The sequence below is a fragment of the Mustela nigripes genome, chromosome 2 (genome assembly GCF_022355385.1).
Source record: "Mustela nigripes isolate SB6536 chromosome 2, MUSNIG.SB6536, whole genome shotgun sequence".
NCBI lineage: Eukaryota > Metazoa > Chordata > Mammalia > Carnivora > Mustelidae > Mustela > Mustela nigripes.
Genome location: NC_081558.1, coordinates 85,099,872 through 85,120,971, shown reverse-complemented (window position 1 = coordinate 85,120,971; position 21,100 = coordinate 85,099,872). Strand labels below are relative to the sequence as shown.

The following is a 21,100-nucleotide window of genomic DNA, read 5'->3' as shown; positions in this document are numbered from 1 at the left end:
AAAAAAAAAAAAAAAAAAAAAAAAGGAAAAAAAAAAAAAAAAAAATATCAAAAAAAAAAAAAAAAAAAAAAAAAAAAAGGACATACAAACAGCCAAAAGACACATAAAAAAACGCTTAACATTACTTGGTTATCAGGAAAATACAAATTAAAGCCACAACGAGAGACCACCTCACACCAGTCAGAATGGCTAAAGTTAAATTAACACGTTAGGAAATGACAGATGTTGGTGAGGATGCGAAGAGAAACCCTCTACACTGTTGGTGGGAATGCAAGCTGGTGCAGCCATTCTGGAAAACAGAATGGAGGTTCCTCAAAAAGCTGAAAATAGAGCTACCCTACATCCAAGCAATTGCACTACTGGGTATTTACCAAAAGAAACAGATGTAGTGATCTGAGGGGGCACGTGCACTCGAATGGTGATAGCAGCAATGTCCACAATAGCCAAACTATGGAAAAAGCCCAGTTGTCCATTGACAGATAAATGGATAAATATGTGGTTCATATATACAACAGAATACTACTCAGCCATCAAAGAAAATGAAATCTTCCCATTTGCAATAACATGGACGGAACTAGGGGATATTATTTTTTTTAAGATTTCATTTGAGAGAGAGAGAGAGAAAGAGCATGAGAGTGGGGTGAGGGGCAGAAGGAGAAGCAGACTCCTCACTGAGCTGGGAGCCTGATGCAGGACTCAATCAAAATAAGTCAATAACAGAAAAACAATTATCATGTGTTCTCGCTCATATGCAGAATTCAAGAAACAAAACAGAGGAGCATATAGGAAGAGAGGGAAAAATAAAACAAGAGGAAATCAGACAGGGAGACAAACCTTAAGAGACTCTTAATCATAGGAACCAAACTGAAGGCTGCTGGAAGGGAAGGGGGCGGGAAGATGGGATAACTGGATGATAGCCATTAAGAAGGGCATGTGATGTAATGAACACTGGGTTTTATATAAGACTGATGAATCACTGACCTCTACATCTGAAACTAATAATCCATTATATGTTAATTAATTGAATTTAAATTAAAATAAAAAGGTAATGTTTAGTCTCAGAATGATTTAGAAAGTGTTCCTTCTGCTTTTATTTTCTGAAAGAGATTGTATAGAATTGATATAGCTTACTCATTAAATGTGTGGTAGTATTCACAATGCAAAAAAGAAAAAAAAAGTTAAAAAAATAAAATATATCCATATATATAATTCTTCACTAATATGTTCCCTTTACTTTCTTCATGAATCTCTGAAATGTATTCAACTATAACACCATCTAGGTGATATCTACTAAATGTTTGCCATCAGCGCTGACCTTTCTGCTGACCTCCAAACTTAAATACCCCCTCTTTTTGCTGCATGAATGACAGGAGGAGTCACATCAGTGACAAAGTGCACATTCATTTTCTGACTTTAATACATACTGTTTCAGCTAACATTCCTCCTCTCCATACTAGTTCTGCTATCTCTCCCTCACCACCACTGTCCTACCCCCCCACAGTCACCAATTTCTGTCAATTCTACCTCCATAACGTCTTTTCCTTTCAATAAAGTCATTATTTCAAATAAGCATAATTTCCTTTCCTTCAAATCCTCTTCCCTCCAGTATAGCATTATATTCCCAAATACAGGACAAGAAACTCACAATGTAATATGTACCATACCTTCCCCTTCTAAAACCCATCAATAGCTTCCCACTCACTACAGAATATAATTCCCCTTCTCCACAGCTTTATATTCAAAACTTTTTATAAAGTGAATTCAACCCACATACCTAATGTCATTTCTTATATCATTCCTGAGCACTAAAAATGTCAGCCTCCCAAAAGCACTTACCATTACTTTAGCATATCATGACTTTCTTGCCCAGGTGCTTTTTCTTAGACCTCTGTCCAAGGTAACTAAATTCCTTGTCCTCTAAAACCTATATGCCTTTATTATTCTCTAAAAATATACTTTTCCTCAAGTTTTAGACGCTATCAAATTTTAACACATCTGTCAATTTTAGAAATGCTAAAATGTGGGGAAAATACATGCTTTACATACAGTAAAATAAAGGAACTATCTTCTTCCTCTTAATTCCCTCAATACAGTGTCTGGATTTTTACTTATTTCAGGTCTTATATAATGAATTAATGTCCACTGACCACCTCCCATTAGATTATAGGCCTCATGGTAACAAGAATTGTCTTGCTCATCTATTATATAGTAGCAGTCCCACTAGAGTTTGAAAAAGACAACCAGACCAGAGAAAGAAAGAAAAAGAAAGCACTAATAATAACGTCTATCTCACATTCATTATCAGAATTACAGAGTATACATTAAAATCAATGTGTAAAATGGATCATATTCAAATGCAGGATTTTGGTATTTTAAAAGATATATTTACTAAAATTAAATGTCACACTGCAAATCTGTCACTCTTCAATATCAGAAACTACATTAGGGAATACAGGAAATTTTTTCCAAGTAAATTTCTACAGGAAATTGCTGCAACCCATAACACTTCAGTAACAACAATAAGCTGGCTCCAGAACAAGGCACCCTTCTCCAGCACTCCAAATCCTACTAGAGCAAGATTAGTGAGTATATTCTAGGACTGCTTCTAGAGAGCAGAGTGTGTGATTTACTCCTGTTTCTGACTCTGGGATTCTCAAAAAGAACAAACAACAGAGTGTCCAAAGAGGCATATGCATAATCTGAAAACAAAACAACACTTCATCTACTTCTTTATTTTAAAAGTTCTATGATTTACTTTGAATTTTCAAATAACAGAAAAGAAGGGTATATTAACACGGAGCATGGATTGAGAAGCTTGGTACCAAGAGGAACTTAGATGAAGTGAATGACTAAGAGACATAAGGCCACCTTTGAAGAGTGTATGTCCATTACTCCTCTATTGCATAGACCAGCGTAATAATCTCTTCGGTCTCCCACCTCTAGATGACACCCTCCTGAATCCACCTTTCACACTTAAGGGGAACTATATAATACACTTAAGGGACTGCTACTATGTAATAGATGAGCAAGACAATTCTTGTCACCATGGGCCTATAATCTAATGGGAGGAGGTCAGTGGACATTAATTCATTATACAAGACCTGAAATAAGTAAAAATCCAGACACTGTATTGAGGGAATTAAGAGGAAGAAGATAGTTCCTTTATTTTACTGTATGTTGTACAGCTACAACAAAGTTTTTCAGGCTACTTCACTAGTCTTCCAACAGCTCCCTAACAGCTTGAAAATAAAAATAATCTGACCTCTCCCTGGCACCCCAGGCCCATTTTATGAGTCAAACTTGAAGTTCCACCAACAGTAACTGAAATTTCTTACATGTGCCTTAAGTTTTTTCAAGCTTTTAAGCCTTTGCTCAAGCTTCTCCTCCTTCCAGCAGCTTCCTTTCCACTCCCCTTTACCAGTTCTGACCAGTCCTTTAAAGCCTCAAGTTTCCCAACTCCTGAGAACATTCCAAAAATACAAAAATACGAGACTAGATTCACAACTCCTCCCTTGAGTTCCTACAAAAAATATGTCCCCTCTCTCTAACTTAACATACATCCTACTGAAATTTTAAAATTATCCCTTTTTTAAAAGTTTCTTCTAGGGGCGCCTGAGTGGCTCAGTCAGTTGGGCAACTGATTCTTGATTTCAGCTCAGGTCATGATCTCAGCACCGTGGGACTGAGCCCCGTGTCAGACTCCACACTCAACAGGGAGCTCACAAGTCTCTCTCTCTCTCCCTCTCCATCCAGCACTCCCTGCCACTTGCACACATGCAAGCTCTCTCTAAATCTTTTAAAAATAAATTTTAAAAAGTTTCTCCCAGTAAACTAGGAGAACCACGATACCAAGAACCAAGTGTTTTCCACTTCATAGCTTATTTACCTAAATAGTACCACTCAGGAAGTGTTTTTACTGAACTGAAATACTAACCATAATACTGGTATTTAAGAATTCTTTCTTTCCATTGTTGGTGGGGGGTGGGGAAGGGAGGAAGAAAAGAAAAATAAAACACTGAAAGGAAATTTTTTTGCTGTTGGCTGGTTTTTGTTGTTGTTTAGGTAAGTCTTCTTACTAGCTAATACTACATAGGAGCACAGGGGTATTGATGAATATCATACACTAACAACATAATAAAGGCTTTCATATCCATTCCCTAGGTAAGCCTGTACTGCTCTGTATCACAGGCAAACTCTGGTATCCCTTTGGTTTCTAGGGAGATTTGGCCAATGGGAAGTGACAAGTGATAGAAAGCAAAAGAGGAAGAAGCCAGAGTATTTCTCCTCCATTCTTCTTCCACTCCCTGACACATCCTTGGCAGAAATTTTGTCTCTTCCATAACTCCAGTTCCCTCCACACAGTCCCACCCTCTGACATACCAGCTCCTATCAAGAAGCCCCAGCTATGGCTCTAGCTCCCCCACATAGCTCTGGCTTCTAAACTCTGACAATACCAGCTTTTCTCACCTTCCCCCAAGACCTACTGGTATCAGAGTCTCTGGGTATTAATATCTGGCTGTCTCATAGTCCCAATAGGCTTCTCAGCAATTACCTGTACAACCAGTTCCTGAATTAATTTTCCTCTGCTGAAAGACACACTGTGGTTACTATTTTCTGGATTAATCCTGACTGATTTCTGTTTTTAAATGTCATTTAAAATAAAATGTATCAGGCAGTGTAATACCTCAGCATATGAAAGCATAAAAACTTTAATCTTGAAGAAAACTTATTACACAAAATTATTATTTTGAATATAGGGTGGGGGAGTGGGGCAAAAGGGAACCATGCATTAAATTCATAAAGTAAAAATAAAGAATCTAACATTTTATTCATACCAAAAGTGTTCCTCACTGGAATGAAGTCTTCCCTCAGCTGCAATGTTTGCCTGAATTAAGTCAATCACTTATAATAAAAATGTCACTTTTTAAAAACTTATTTGGTAGAGGAGAAAATTGGAAGGATTATGGGAGTTGGAGTCACTGCAGGCCAAGACATCTGTTCGGAGGGAAAAAAATGTTCAAGACCTCCTGTCAGTGACTTATTCAAATCCACAAAATTCAGTCCTTTTTCAAGACAAATCCAACTAGACTAATCAGTTAAAAGACGTACCTTTAACCATTAATCTTATCTCATAAATTGTTTAAAACATCATAAAATGTTAAAGTGAAAAGAACTGCTTTAAATATAAATAATAAGAGCACAAGTGTAAAGCGTTCAGTGTTAACAAATGATTTTTACAGGACCTCTCAATTTCCCTTTCATATAATTACTACATGAAACTCCCTAAGTAGAACTAGTCTAATGAAATAACTCAGTAACCATTCACCATCTATAAAACATTTCAGGAAATGAAACACTCCTAAAGCACAGAAAACATCTATTATTTAGTTTTATTTTGTGACTACATCTTAATCACTGAAATTGTTCTAGATCACCATAGAAAGGCATTATACAATAATCTCCCAAACTAAAGCAAAAGATCAATTTAAGATTACAGACTTCGGAAGAATGAGATATGTGAAGGAAAAAGGACCTGACATTAACAACAACAAGCATTTCCTGAGTAACTACACACTACCAGCCATTTTACATAAATCACCTCATTTTACTTAAAACCCCAAGGTAATGTCACAGTGAGGAAATGAAAACCCAAAAAGGTTACACAGTTTTCCCAAGCAACTTAACCAGCAACTAGTAGAAGTAAAATTTGAGTTCAGTCTTATCTAGCTCTAAAGCCTGGTTCTCCCTTGCTTTCTCTGGAAATTGTTCCTTGTGGGGGACTTAAAGCTAAAAATGAACCAAAGATTTAAAAAAAAAAAAGGTTAAAATGACAGGACAGTCTGTAGCCAATATTATAAATCGTATTTAATATTATCAAACTCCCACACATTTTTTACATAAATAATACTTGTATAACTAAAAAGAGTATCAACTACATGTGAAGATTTGCAAATAACAGACAAAACCTACCTAGAAAAGTTCATAATTACCAATTAATTTCTCACTGATACAGAAGTTCAAAAATGAGATCAACCTCCCCAAGTTACCAGCCAACCTACTCCCCTCATTTTGTACATTTTACTTATCATCATATGCTGATAGAATAGCCTTGTCAGATCATCTTGCTTAATTATTCCTCCTGGTTGTCTGATTAATGTCTTAAAATTTCATGAAATCTGAGTTATTATCCTAGCCCCTTTGTGCAAAACTTTGACATCTGCTTTCTAGTTAATATGCAGCAACCCATAACCTCTATGTTGGTATTATTCCTTTCTAAAAAATACCTACTCCATGGAGAGAATACAGTTTACATCACAACTCAGTAAACATATACATGTTATACAACTGAAAGAAAAATTTAATAACCATATTTACACTCACTATACACAATGCCCCTAATATTTTCTAATTTGTTTTAATGCTGGAAGCAACCCACTAAACTGATCTCACAAATCACTAACATGCTATTTGAACGCCACTCTAGAACCCAACCCCATTAAAAAGTGCTGACATGATGGGGGCATTTTTCCTTCCTGTTTTTTTCCCAAACTGAAGGAGAAAAAAGTCAGTGAGAAAAAAAAAATAAAGATAAAAGGTACTACATACCTCCAAAAGTTTTCCCTAAAGTATTATTCTTGGAAATTATTTTTACAACATACTAACATTTTATCATTGTGATAAAATATATAGAACATGAAATTTACCATTTTAGCCATCTTTAATTGTATAATTTGCTGGTATTAAGTACATTCACAATGGTACCACCATCATTTTCCATTTTCAGAACTTTTACATCATTCCAAATAGAAGCTCTCTGCACCAATTAAAGCAGTAACTTCCTGCTTCCCCTCCCCTAATCCCTGGTAAACTCTGATTTTTAAAATAAGATTTTATAAACATATATTCAAGAGTGAAAATAAAATCACAAACCCCTATAGACACATGACCCAGACTCAACAAATTATCAAATGTTGCTATAATTATTTGTCTATCCCAAACCTGCTGTCATTTTAGACCCTACTTAGAAAATATAGAAAAAAAACACCAGATTCTTTCTTACATAACCAGTTATCATCGCAGCTAACAATATTACAAGAATTCCTTATCATTAAACTTTGAAATTTTATTAATATAATCAATCTAATTATAAAAATACTTGTTTTCACCAAACTTTTCACTGATCTTCTCAAAACTGCAATGATTTCTGAATAATTTCATGTGTAACTGCTTAATAAAAGATAATTATGATTCAAGACTAAAAATACCACAATGTTTCAAATGAAAGCTTTCGGAGAAATTCTACAAAGAGACTATGGATTTCCACTAAAAACAGAGAATATTATTTAGCATGTCATAAATGAAATGTTTTCTCGTAAAACACCACAAAAGCAACCCAGTGAAATCTGATATCATCATCATTATTTTATATAAGCAGTCATTACTAACTAGAAAAGCCTACATTAGGCTAGTGTTATTTTTTAATGGACTACTAGATGAACTTAAAAAAAACACCTAAATTACTTTTTTTTAACCTATCGGTGTTCTTAATAGTATTGTAAAATGTGAACATATAATTAGTACTACAAACCTCTTCAGTTCTGCAAAAAGTCTAACTAGAGCACTAAAAAGACATGAATAAATCCTGGCTTAAAACTATAGTAACAATTTCTCTTCCTATGAAGAATGACTTTGATTCACAAAGAGTTTGATATCATGAAACAACACTCACTTTCAAAATACAGAAGATTGGAAAAGATGAAAGACAAAACAGGGCTCATTCAAATTTAACCTATAATTTTTCACATAGTACAACTACTACTTAAAAAGAAATTATCAGCCTGTAGACTATAAACAACCAAAGCTCAAAATATGAAATACAAAGTCAAATGTAAACAAGAAAAAAAATGTCTACATGCGTTTCATACAGTATCTTCTCTAATCCTATATATTTTTACTAAAGCAAAATATATCAGCTTAGAAAGTATAATCTTAAGGTTCTTTAAAGTTTGTGATTACAAGGGATTACCTCCAAGATCAAAAGCAGCACTGGAGGAATACCAGTATCACATGATCTAACTGCACAAAAATCTCCTACTATTCAATTTCTGCATCACATGAGTATCTCACATAAATCAAGAAAATTAAAACACATGTTTAATAGGAAGCATTTGTGATTCTACTTAAAGTTCTGTCACTATCTTTACCCAAACCCTTTTCAAAGTATTTGACTGGCAATCCTAGAACTTATTGAAAGATAAGAAATGCCTAATTTGTTTTTAGTCATTGTCTTTATAACTTGAATAAACTCAAAAGCTACAAATGTAACATATTACTACAACCAACATTCTAAAAATGTCAAGTTCCAAAAATAAAAACTCCTGAATTGTCTTCATTATATAATTTTTAAAGTTTGCTATAAGAAGGATGGTTTAAAAATGCAATCAGCTAATATGCTCTATATAATTATCACTACTCAAAGAGGGGAAATGTCTATATATTGAATAAAGAGTAAAAAATAAAATAATTTGCAGGGTATACAAGTAATCCCAACATTATAAAAGATTCTATATCACATTTGGACTACAAACAACAAAAAGAGGGGGGAGGAGAGAAAGGAAAACGTAGGTCTAAATATTTTATGAAGAAGTCCGATTCCCAATTCAAATAGCAATAATTAGAGTGCTCTGATGACTCTTACTCTAAATTACTGGAGGCCAGCAAATTTCTTTAACTTCTGAAAAGTACAGTGAAGTTTTTAAGCACATTCTTTATAAACATTTTATGGACCAAATTACTAAAATATTCAGGTTTACCATAAATTAACTGTCATCAAGAACTTCAACCTCAGGACACAGAAATACATATACACACACACAGAAAGATATAAATATATATTGTGTGAATGTATAGCAATCTTTTTAGCTTTCTAAAGAAAGTCACTGACTTCACCTTCCCTGTTACCTGCTATGAAGAATGTAAAGTTGTCTAATTTGTAGGCACCATACACAGCTGATCTGGTACAAAATTAATCACCAAATCAATAAGTGAAGCCACATTCTGACGATTTCTGAACTTCAAAAAATATTATCATCAGTGTCTATGACTCTCCAACACTAAAAGTATGACTCTTTGATATCACTTGTAAAGAAAACAATTTCAAATTCCTTGCCAGATTCAATTCACTTATCTGTTACTCATTAGTAACAATTAGTTGAGAACCCAGTAAGAGTCATAGAACTGTACTCAGTGCTTTTTTACAAACATTACTCTATTCCTCACTGTATTATACACTTGCAAAGTATCCCTATTTTACAAATGAGAAAACTAAGTATCAGAAGGTTTAAATCACATCATCAAGACTGAATTACTAAATAGTAGATCCAGATTCTAATCATCAACTTTAAGGTCTGTGTGCTCTTCCCACCACTGTAGACTCACATTTATGCTAACCTTATTCATGGATTTAAAAGTATCTCCCACTCTTTTTTTCCTACAGAAATTTATATTTAGGACTGGGAAAGGAGAATAAAGTAATTTACATGAATTACTTTTGCAAACACCAAGACACAATTTCCTCCAAATTCTTCTTGGTTTGACTTATATCATTTCAAATATGAATATTAAAAATTGCATCACTGCTTCAGCAAGACTTAAAGGCATGCATTATTTACCACAAAAGACTTCTTACAACAATACTGAAGATTCTAAATAGATCAAAGATCCAAAAAATTGGAATATATTGGTAAAAGTATTGCCAAAGAGGAGCTCTCTGTTTACCAAGTGTAAACACAACAACTTTCTAAGAATAGAGGCTCAAAATTGGTTATGTTAAAAGTCTTCATTCTAAATACGAGGATCAACCAGAAAAACAGATCTCTATACATTTCTTCACAGGGACTATCTTACAGAGATCCATCTGAAAATGTCATTATTACACCCTTCTTCCTGAAAGTTATTTTCATTAGTTTTAGAATACTACGTCAGCAACTTCTTCCCACCACACTGAGGTACTATCCCACTGTTTTCTGGCTTCCATTTCTGCTCCTGAGCAGTCAGCTGTCAGTGTAACCACTACAGCTCCTTTAAATCTGATCCATCTTTTGTTGTCTGCCAACTGTTAAGATATTCTGTTTCTGTGGGCGCCTGGGTGGCTCAGTGGGTTAAAGCCTCTGCCTTCGGCTCAGGTCATGATCCCAGGGTTCTGGGATCGAGCCCCACATCAGGCTCTCTGCTCCATGGAAAGCCTGCTTCCTCCTCTCTCTGCCTGCCTCCCTGCCTACTTGTGATCCTCTCTCTCTCTGTCAAATAAATAAATAAAATCTTAAAAAAAAAAAAAAGATATTCTGTTTCTGTGTTCTCCATGTTACTATGATGTGTCTAGCTGTGTACTTAAAATTCTCAGAATTTCTTAAATTCATGGACTGGTGTTTTTCTCAGCTCTGAAAAATACTCAGCCATTCTCTCTTCAAACACTGCTTCCCTTCCTATTATTTCTCCCTTCTACAATAAGAAAACTGACAAAATACTCGTAGACCTCATTCTTTGTCCTATATACTGTAATCTCTTTCTTTTTACCCATTTCCTTATCTTTCTATTCTACATTCTGAAAAATTTATGTCCAGTTCATTGGTTCTCTTTAGTTGTATTTAATCTACTGCTAACCATATCCACTGAGTTTTTTGTTTTGTTTTGTTTTTAAGGTTTTATTATCTGAGATAGAGAGTGCACAAGCACACAAGCCGGGGACTAGGAGAAGCAAAGGGAGAGGGATAAGCAAACTTCATACCAAGCACAGAACCCAACATGGGGCTCAATCTCACAACCCTGATAATGATCTGCCAAAAATCGAGAGTAGGATACTAAATGACTCAGCCATCCAGGCACCCCTCTATTGAGTTTTTCATTGTAATTACTATACTTTTTATTTCTATAAGTTTTGTTCAGGTCTTTTTCAAATCTCCCAAGTTTCTGATTGCCTGCAGATATTTTCTACCTTTCTGTAAACTGAACAAACAGTTGTTTTATCATCTCTGTTTACTAAGTCCAAAATCTAAAGTTTTTGTGGGTTCATTCCTGTCAACTGTTTCTGCTGCTTCCCACCCATAGTACTTTATTTCCTTGTTTGCTTGGCTATATTTTATTGTGAGACAATTCTTTAGAAAAATGTTTATGGGAATTTCCTAGGGCCAAAGATAAAAATGTATTCAACCTGAGAGGACTTTCATTTCTTGGGCCCAGCACCTAGAACCACTTTCAAATTCACAATTTGAGATTCTGTTAGACCAGGCGACACTGAATTTGAGCTGCAAAGGAAGGCTTATGGTTATAACTTCTTAGGAACAGATTTTTTTTTCAAGTCCAAAGCAAATATTCTTACAGCCTCCTCTAAGCAAAAACATGAGAAGAGTTTTAATCTTGGTTTAACCATACTCTCTGACCACAGCTCTTTTAGAATCCAGTTTTATAGGGATAGAATATCCTATTAGCCTCCCCTCCCTGCACATGTATGGGCTTTAATTTCTATACGCTGTGCTTTGTGAGGCCCTCAAAACTAAAGTAAAAGTTTCCTAGAATGTGGCTAATATTCTCAGATTAAAAGCAGTTTTAATATTCTGCTTCTCTAAATTCCTGCTTTCATGTACATTTTGACCTGGTAATTCCTCACTATCATGTTTGTTCCTAAGGAAAAAAAAAATTCTAGCATTTCTATATCTTTTCAGGGAATTACTGTATCTATATACTACAGCTGATCATATTACCTTATTTTCAATTTTAATAGATTTCACATTTTTATATTTCAATCACTAAAAGTTTTATTTTGTGGGTAAAACTGAACACTGTGTAACAACTCCTCTTTATTCAGCTTGATTAACGGGTATAATCTAGGATAAAATGTTCCCAAATCCGAAAAAGATCAATTCCATTATATTATAAGACCATTAAGAGATGGATAGATTCTGAAATTCATTCCCTACAGGGGCGCCTGAGTGGCTCAGTTGGTTGAAATTCATTCCCTACATATCTGTATAAATGATATGGAATTTATTAATCTATTGATTTTTTTTCTCCACCAGACACATGTATAATATATAAAAATTCTGTATCTGAAGATACCAGAAGATTAGCCAAAGTGGTAAAAAGATGACGAATAAGGAACTGAGTTTAATCTTATTTCTGCCAAGAAACAGAATAGTAAAGAAAAAGACTAATATGTGGAACTACTTAAAAATTCAGAAATTCTTTGTAAGAATTTTAAAAATGCATAAACAAAATAAAAAGACAAAATTGAAAATATCTGCAATATATATAACAGGCAAAGAGTTAACATCTAGAATATGCAAAGAGCTCTTGAAAATCAACAACTAAAACCCAAAAAGGCATTAAAACAATAAGATAAAAGCAATCTATCAAGCTATGCCAAGATGTTAACCAAAAGCAATGATTTATAATACCTTCTGGTAGCAAGTTATGGGCAAATATAATTTATACTCTGCACTAAAGTTAGGGTACAAATTAATACTATCTTTCTATTAGGCCATTTGGCAGTAAGAATCAAAATCTAAATTATGCATTCCCTTTATATAATAGTCCCATTTCTTAAACACACACACACAAATAATAATCCCATTTCTACCAGAATCAACTGCCAGCCATGTGAATGAGCCATATTGGAAGTGGAAACTCCAACCTCCAGTGAGCCTACACCAAGCAAAACAGAGATCAACTAACCCTACCAAATCCTATACAAATTATAAAACCATGAGTAAATAACTACTACTGTTCTCATAAGGTGCTAAGTTTTGGAGGGGGTTTAATCACACAGCAGTCAATAACTGGAACAGTCTCTTATTTACTACTATATATTCAGCATTTAAAACAGTACATGGTATGGGACACCCACTTTTAATAGTCACAGCTTCAGGAGTATGAGTAAAGATGGCATACACGGTTTTGGTGGTGACAGAGCAGTCAGAAGTGGGACAAAGACTGTTAGGTAAAAAGACAATTATAAGACATAATAAATGTTATGTTGTAGTACAGCATATCTGGCCAGACAGGAAAGGACAACACAGTGGTGTAAGACTCAGTAGTGTAAGACGCTCTGTAGAAAAGTGATATTTCAGCTAGGACCTCACAAGAGTTAGTAAAATCAAGAGATAGATTATTCCAGGCTTGAGGTAAGCAAAATCCTGAATAGTTCCAAAAACTCAAAGATTTCAGTGTTTTATAATGAAATCATATGGGAGGCAGAAGGAGACACAAGACTGAGCAATGTGATGGAAGGGTACTGAAAGGTTTTAAGCTACAGACTAAGAGAATCAGCTGAAAGGTCATAAAGATCACCTGGATCCTGGGATACCAGTCAGAAAATCCTACAGAGACAAAGGAAAAAGATGACGATCTGGAGATGATATACCAGAGCAGGAGTAGTGGGCATAAAGGGACAATGGATTCAAGACTCAAAAATACACTAAGACTGATGCCATTACATGATGATTTGGGGAATAAAAGAGGTCTATCAGGGTTCTGGCTTCAACAACCAGAAAGATGGTGGAGTCATCCACTGGAGCTAATTCATGTGGGAGGGGCAACAGCTTTTTTAAGAGAAGAGGTAAATTCAGTTGCAGATGTTATGAACATTAGCAGTTTGTGGGCCATCAAAAGTATAGTTATCCAACAAGCAACCAAATACACAGGTCTAAAGCCCACAGAAGAAATCAGGATTGGAGATCTAAGATTATGGACTCTCCAGGAGCTTTTTCTCTCTTTATAATATTTAACTCTCACTACCTCCTCAGTCACTCAGATATTATTCTACAATTCTCTCACAATTTATCTTTATAAAGTATCTCTCTCTAATTGTATAAATGCTTCCAAAACAGTGGTGTTACATTATGAGGAAACCCAAGTTTAATCAATGTTTTGCCACACCCTTTGTAAGGCAAGATGGGTGATGGCCACTGGTTCTCACCATTATGCAGGCAGTTTTAGTGACAAAAAGGAAGGAAATTAGGGGACTGCTCAGGACTACTTCACAGACCAGGGGAAAGCATCTGTAAGCCTGACCAGAGCAGAAACAAGGTAGTGGAGCTATTCTCTTAAAGATAAAATGAAGTGCATCTTAAGAATAAATAGGAAGCCAGAAAATCATTAGAAGGGCAAAGAAGTACAAAAGGATAACCAGAGAGTAGAAGGGGGCAGAGAAAAAAGAGATACATCCAGGCACTTCCCCATCCCTGCCTTTCCTATTTTGTTCTATCTTCATTGCTTCCTGGTCTATCACTTCCCAATGGCTTCCATTACACTCCGTTCTGACAATTACATAATTTGGTTTGGAGAACTTTACGTAGACCATAGCAAGACCACAGCTTGAAAAGAAAATTCACCATAAAATTGGAAAATTATACTACCTGACCAGAGAAAGAAAACCATGATACCTAAGATACTGCAGATATATAAACTCAATATTACACAATTTGATTTCTGTAGTCTAACAGTTTTCCATTTTAATTTCTGCCAAATCACAAAGAAAGAAATCTTCAAGCTCTAAGGAGATGAAAATGTAAAACCTCAGAATAATTGTTTGGGCAGTGCAGCTAGACAGCCACAATTAAGAAGGAGGCTGAAGGCCCTTTAACTTAAAGTACCAGAGTGTTATGTATTACCATGAGTATTTTGACATAAAAGAAGAATCACAAAACTTCTGAGCCAGAAGGGTATTTAGAGATTATCAGTTCCGGCTGTTATGACAAAGTACCATAGACTGAAAGGCTTATAAACAACAGAAATTGATTTCTCACAGTTCTGGGGTCTGAACTCCAAGATCTCCAAGGTCAAGTTCTGGTTGTAGGTCCTTGTTCAGGCTGCAGACTGCTGACTTCTCATTGTATCTTTTCTTGCCAGAGAAAGGAAGCACGCTCTTGACTCTTATAATGGCACTAATCCCATTTGTGAGGTCTTCACCCTCATTACCTCATCTAATCGTAATTACTTCCCAAAAGTCTCACCACCTAATACCATCACATGGGAGAGTGAAGGAGCAGGGTTTCAACCTACAAATTGGGGGGGGGGGGGCACATTCAGTCCATAAGAGAGATCACTTGGTGAAGTGGTTTCCAAATATTTTGAAATCCTTCTTAAAACTGAGTAGATCAATTCACAGTGACACCGTATCAAAACACCGTATTTCAAGTCAATGAAATTAAGAAAATCATTCCAACAGAGCTTCCACAAATGAAAATTAATCATAAAAATAAACCCTCTACAAAAATGGCTGATATCAGATGGTATGCTTATCTACTTGGAAAATGTAAGACAATCAACTGAAAACCAGTTATAATTAATAGATTCAGAAAGTGACTAATTACAAAATACACCCACAAAATATCAATGGTTCTTCTATTGATCAGCAATAGTCAGGTAGAAAACACACACACACACACACACAGAAAAATCTCATTTCCACCAATAACAAATAAAACACTGTGGGACTGAGTAGAAGACAAAATAATAAAATTTCTGATACACATACAGAAAGAATAAATCAGTCATTTAGTAGTACTGAGAAAACTAATCAAAAGCTTAAAAATTTAGTACCCTCTATTTCACACTACACAACTAACCATGTTCTGGAATAACTGTAAACTCAAAATTTTAAACTGAAACTATGAAAATAGTTTAAAATATAAATTAATAACTATATAAACAAAAGATAGGAAAAGCCTACAAGATTCATAAAGGAAGAAAAAGATTTAACTACATAAGTGTTAACGTCTTTAAGAAGGCAGAAGAGGAGGAGGTGTGAAGTCAAGTATGCCCAAATAAAGCCCAAATAAAATAAAGATGAAAATACCTAATAACTGCAAGTACAGGACCTCTCAGCTTTGTAGTTAATGGTAAAGTGGTGCAATTTGGTCATGTGTTTCAAAACTATTAAACATGGGCATATCTTTGGACCTTCTAATAATTCCACTCACAACAACTTTTCCTAAATAAATTCTAGTGCATAGGCACAAAGGAACAGTAGCTACAATAATGTTCAGTGTATCACTGCCTGTCATATAACGATTGAAAGGAATCTAGGTGTCCAAGAATGGAGGACTACTAACATCACCTTCACACAATGAAACAGTCATAGAAGTACTAAAAAATGTGTAGAAGAGTAACATCATTAGTAATATAAAATACTAAAGGAAAAACACACAAGTAATAAAATAACATAAACCCACTTTTAGTTTAAAAAACAGGTGTATCTACATGTGTTTATCCATATATACCTACAATACACATACACACACAGAGTACAGGTAAAAAGCTTAAAATTAACCCCTGAACTACTAAGAGTAATGAAGACTGGAGAGAGGTGGCCAATTTATCACAAGCTTCCCTATGCCATACATACCGACCTATCAAAATGAGTATTCTTACTACAAGACTCCCGGACTTCATGAAGAAAAAAAAGTCTAGTTTAACCAATGCACAGAGAAAGTGGTGCCATCTACCCATCTCCTACCAACTCTACCTTCTCTCGCAACTCCCACCAAGAATCCAGAGCAATCAATCCACCATCTCACCCCAGGGTGGCAAGAGATATAATGTTAGTAATTCCTCTTGGATTCCTAGAAGGTAGCTACTGGAATACCTCCAAAGGTACCTATTCTGGGAAACCAGAAGGGGTCCATCCATTCTGATCCCCACTAATTACCAGCAAACAGAATGGACCCATCTAGAGCCAGGACCTGTAACTTAGGCTCAGTCTTCTTGCAGTGCTATACCACCCAACTCCACCAGAAGGCAGTTCCATCTCACCTCCCCCAAGGTGGTTACATAAGAAGTGGGGGGGTTACTTCTCCCTGATTTAATCATTTTGAAGATCGGTATTTACAAGTAGATACCCAAACTTTTTTTAGTTCAACCTTTTTATCTTACTTAGATGTTTAGTAACAGTAAGAAAACTTGGTTGCTAACCAACATTTGCAACTCGGTTTTCTAAACTAATACTTGCAGTACAAATTTTACTTTTTTTTTTTTTTCAGCCTCTCTCAAGACAACATAACCCCCTAAGAGAACTGACGAAATTCCCAATAGTGCAGACCATTACCTTTGATAATTTGTTTTTATAACATTTTTACAATAGGCATTATCTTTTGTAATAGAAAAAAAAATTTCTAATGTCAGGCTAAGCTATTATACTATAATTATTCAACCCAAGATATTCATACACAGCAACATTTTCTTTAGATATACCACAACTAGTCTGTCATAAGTTATCATACAAAACCAAATATAATCATTTTTGAAAAGCAAACCATTCTTGGGGATGCCTGGGTGGCTCAGTCAGTTAAGCAGCTGCCTGCAGCTCAGGTCATGATCCCAGAGTCCTGGGATCGAGTCCCACATCAGGCTCCTTGCTCCTCAGGGAGCCTACTTCTCCCTCTGCCTCTGCCTGCCACTCTGCCAGCCTATACTCTATCTGACAATTAAATAAAATCTTTTAAAAATAAATAAATAAAAATAAAAAGCAAACCATTCTCAATGTAGACTTCATGACCCATAAAAAGGTAAATATAAGCAATTCTTGTCAACACAAATTTATAAAAAAAAATTGCAATCATCTATAATGCCTTTTTCAAATCTCCTCAGTCTATTTTATCTCAAAAAAGTAATCCAATAACCACCTTCCCTAGGCAACTGAGTCAAGAAAAATTATAAATCCACAATTACTAAATATCTTCATGGAGTCAGAGACACCACATGTAGCACAATAACTGAATGATACGATCTTCAGAGGTTTTTCGTCCAAACTAGGGGACACTTAATGGGCATCTTTCGCATGTCAGGTCCCACGACAGATGCTAAAAATAGAAAATGTTAACACACAAATCCCATAATCCATTTCTTTTTCTAATCAAAGAGACAGGTACTATGATAAAATATAGAGAGACAGAGATCTCAACCCCTTATCTCCAATTCCAAAAATCCAAAAAACTCTGAAAACTAAAACTGTTTTCTAAGCTGTCAACAAAATACAGCCTGACTAACAGGAGGCTTTTTATGTTCTTTTTTATTCTACTTAGTGTGAACATGTATAAATCTGCTGAGAAAATTAATGTGTACAACTATGGGCTGATTGTTCCTATCCACAGGAGGTTTCAGGATAGAAAGCTTATGCCCTATATTAATTCTCTAAATTTCAAAAATTTTACTTCTGAGACACATATGTCACCCTGGGTTTTAGATAAGGAGCTGTAGATCAGGTCTGGAGTATGCACAGACAGATGGATTATTTCAAGGAGCAAAGGAGTCTGCTGAGGGAGGTAAAAGTTATACTCAGAAGAGCCTTCATAAATAAGATGACCTTGTTCTAGGCTTCACAACACTACACTAGAAAATTTTAAACCAATCCTTTCACACCACCACTAAAAACACCTTTTATTCCTATAGCTTTACTTCCTTATTTTGAAAGATCTGAGCAGCAAAACCATATTTATTTATATTTAATCCCCCAAAGGAATAAGAGCATTACTATACCAACTTTGTATTTAATCCAAAAAGTACAAACTTTCTGTTTTGCTGGCCCATACAGCCTCATACCAAATAAATTCCAAATACCAAACAATTCCCATAAAGTTCATTCAAATACAGTCAGTCAGTCTTGGTTATGTGGATACAATCAGCCACACTGTAGATTATCCAAAGTAAAACACAGTATCTAACACTTCCATGATAGCATTACCTATGGGACAGACACCAAGCATTATATAAGTATATATACAATACATACATATATACACACATACATACACACACAAAAATATATTCATTTAATCCTCAAATCAATTTTCTGAGGTACTTATTATTATCATCCTCACTTTAAAGTTGAGAAAACTGAGGCACTATGAGACTAAATGACTGACCAGCATAACATTACAACAGACATCACAACAGAGTATGAACTTCGAGAAAACCTTTACAACAGGGATTTGCTGTTATACTGACTTGCTTCCCAAATTATTATCCCAGTTAATGAAGAATCAATGCTACTAGAATCAGCCCATAGGCTTTCTCCTCTCACTTCCTCCTCCCACAACTACCCACAGCCACAAAATCTCACTTCTCTAGTTCCAGTACACACACTGTAACACAACTGCCATTCTAATCATCTGTCCATGTTAAGAAAAATGTCTTAGACCAAGCATACAAGCACCACTCCTCAGGCTGGTGCTGATACAGGACAAAGCTTTCAGCGGTTAGAGACAAAAGAACACTGAAGTTGTCCTTATGACTTTCCCATTGTTAAAATATGATAACGGTAACTCATGCTTAGATTTTTATCATCCTTACTGGTCAAATAAAAAAAGTCAGTGACCCATCAATCCCCCCAGCAAAAAATCCTAAATATTAGGATAACAAATACAAGAGAAGTCTACTATGTATGCACAGAGGGGGGAAAGGGGTGGAAGGTGGAAGAGAATCATAGGCAAAAATGAAGCACAAAAACTTGCAGAGTCAAAAGGAAGCAGACACTACTTTCACATTTAACGGTGACTTACAGAGTTGAAAGAGACTGGCCTGGCACACAGGTGCAAACAAATAAAGCTTTGCAAATTTCAGTATCTTTTTCAGGAAAGATTACAAGCATTGAGGCAAGTTTTCATTATATGATGGGGGAAATTTTTTAAAAGATGAGAAGTCTGGATTTTAAAATGAAAGAAAATCTCATAATTTTCAACAATACTAGGAAAAGGGAATTTTGAAAAGTATCTTTAATTTATTTTCTTCCATAAAAGCTACATTCAGAAGATTTATTAAAGTATGGACTGCAGAGTCAGCCAGCCAGAGCCCCAGCTCTGTGTTAGCATAGGATTTTTATCCTCTCTCTGCTTCAGTTTCCTTAAGACTGTTGTAAGCATCATGAGTTAAAATACATAAAGTGCTTAGAACAGTGTCTGGCACTTCGTGCTTCAAAAGCACAGTCATAAATATTTAAGAACATGAAGAAACAATGGCAAAGTAAGGACTAGAATGAAAACTATAAAAATTACGGTGCTAAAAGCAATTGCTGTTACATTTCAATAACGTTTTTTAAAAGTTAGGTACAACGATTTTTATAGACATAAAGTATGAGGTTAAATATGACACTTTTCAACTTCCCAATTTACATTTTCTTGATTAGATTAGGGGAAAAAAAATCTGAATCCATTTAGGATAATCTCAGCAGGTGGAGACCCTAAATTCTTTACAAGTTTGTTTCCAAGGCTCAGGAATGCATTGCTCAACTGAGAGAAAAAGCAAACACTCAATACTTTCGCTAATAAAAGAAAATTTTATCCCAACAAAGAGACACAGGACTCATAGTCCATAAGTTGATAAAACCCAACTACCCATAGCTGAGTCCTTCAGCTAGAAATACACCAGGCTTCCACAGAAAATTCACAGTCCAGGTGATATATGCACCACAGCATGCACAAGCCGCATCCTCACTTCTCCAGGTTGGGCAACTCACTCCAGAACTACTATCCCCTCCCCTGGAATCCCAACATAGCCTGCTCACCTTTCATAAAGGAGCGCCCTAAGAGGAACTTTCTCAGGTCATCCTGCCTGTTGCTTTCTCTCAAACCACCTCTACACTCAGGATGAATTAAAGCACTTAATCACTGACGCATGCTACTCAAGAATTGTTCCTTGTCCAGCACCACCTAAGAGCTTATAAGAAACGCAGAATATCAAGATACATCACAGACCTACTAAATCATAATTTGCGTTTTAAAGGATAGCCCCAAGGGATTCCTATGCATATTAAAGTCGGAGTAGCACTTGTTTGACTCTACTGCAGATAGTTGTAAAAATTTAAAATGCTCAAGTTTACATCTGAATTTAGAGATATAGTATGAAAATTCCAAGACGTGGAATCAGAAAAGCTCATTTAGAGAAATGACTAACATACAAATGAATGGGAGTGATCAAAGTTTTGTTTTCAATAATGCCTACATTTACTACTACCTGCTTTAAGTCAGTATTTTGTGCAACAGCGCACTAATAATATACAGTTTCTTTGTACTATATTCTGTTGTACAAAGTACAAATAATGACCGGTTCT

The 21,100-nt window shown here is 35.4% G+C and overlaps 1 protein-coding gene across 1 annotated transcript in view; it reads right to left on the bottom strand.

Moving 5' to 3' along the window:
- Positions 1 to 21,100, bottom strand: part of TBC1D5 (TBC1 domain family member 5) — a 547,758-nt gene that overhangs the window by 525,433 nt on the left and 1,225 nt on the right. The gene's annotated exons all lie outside the window — the stretch shown is intronic.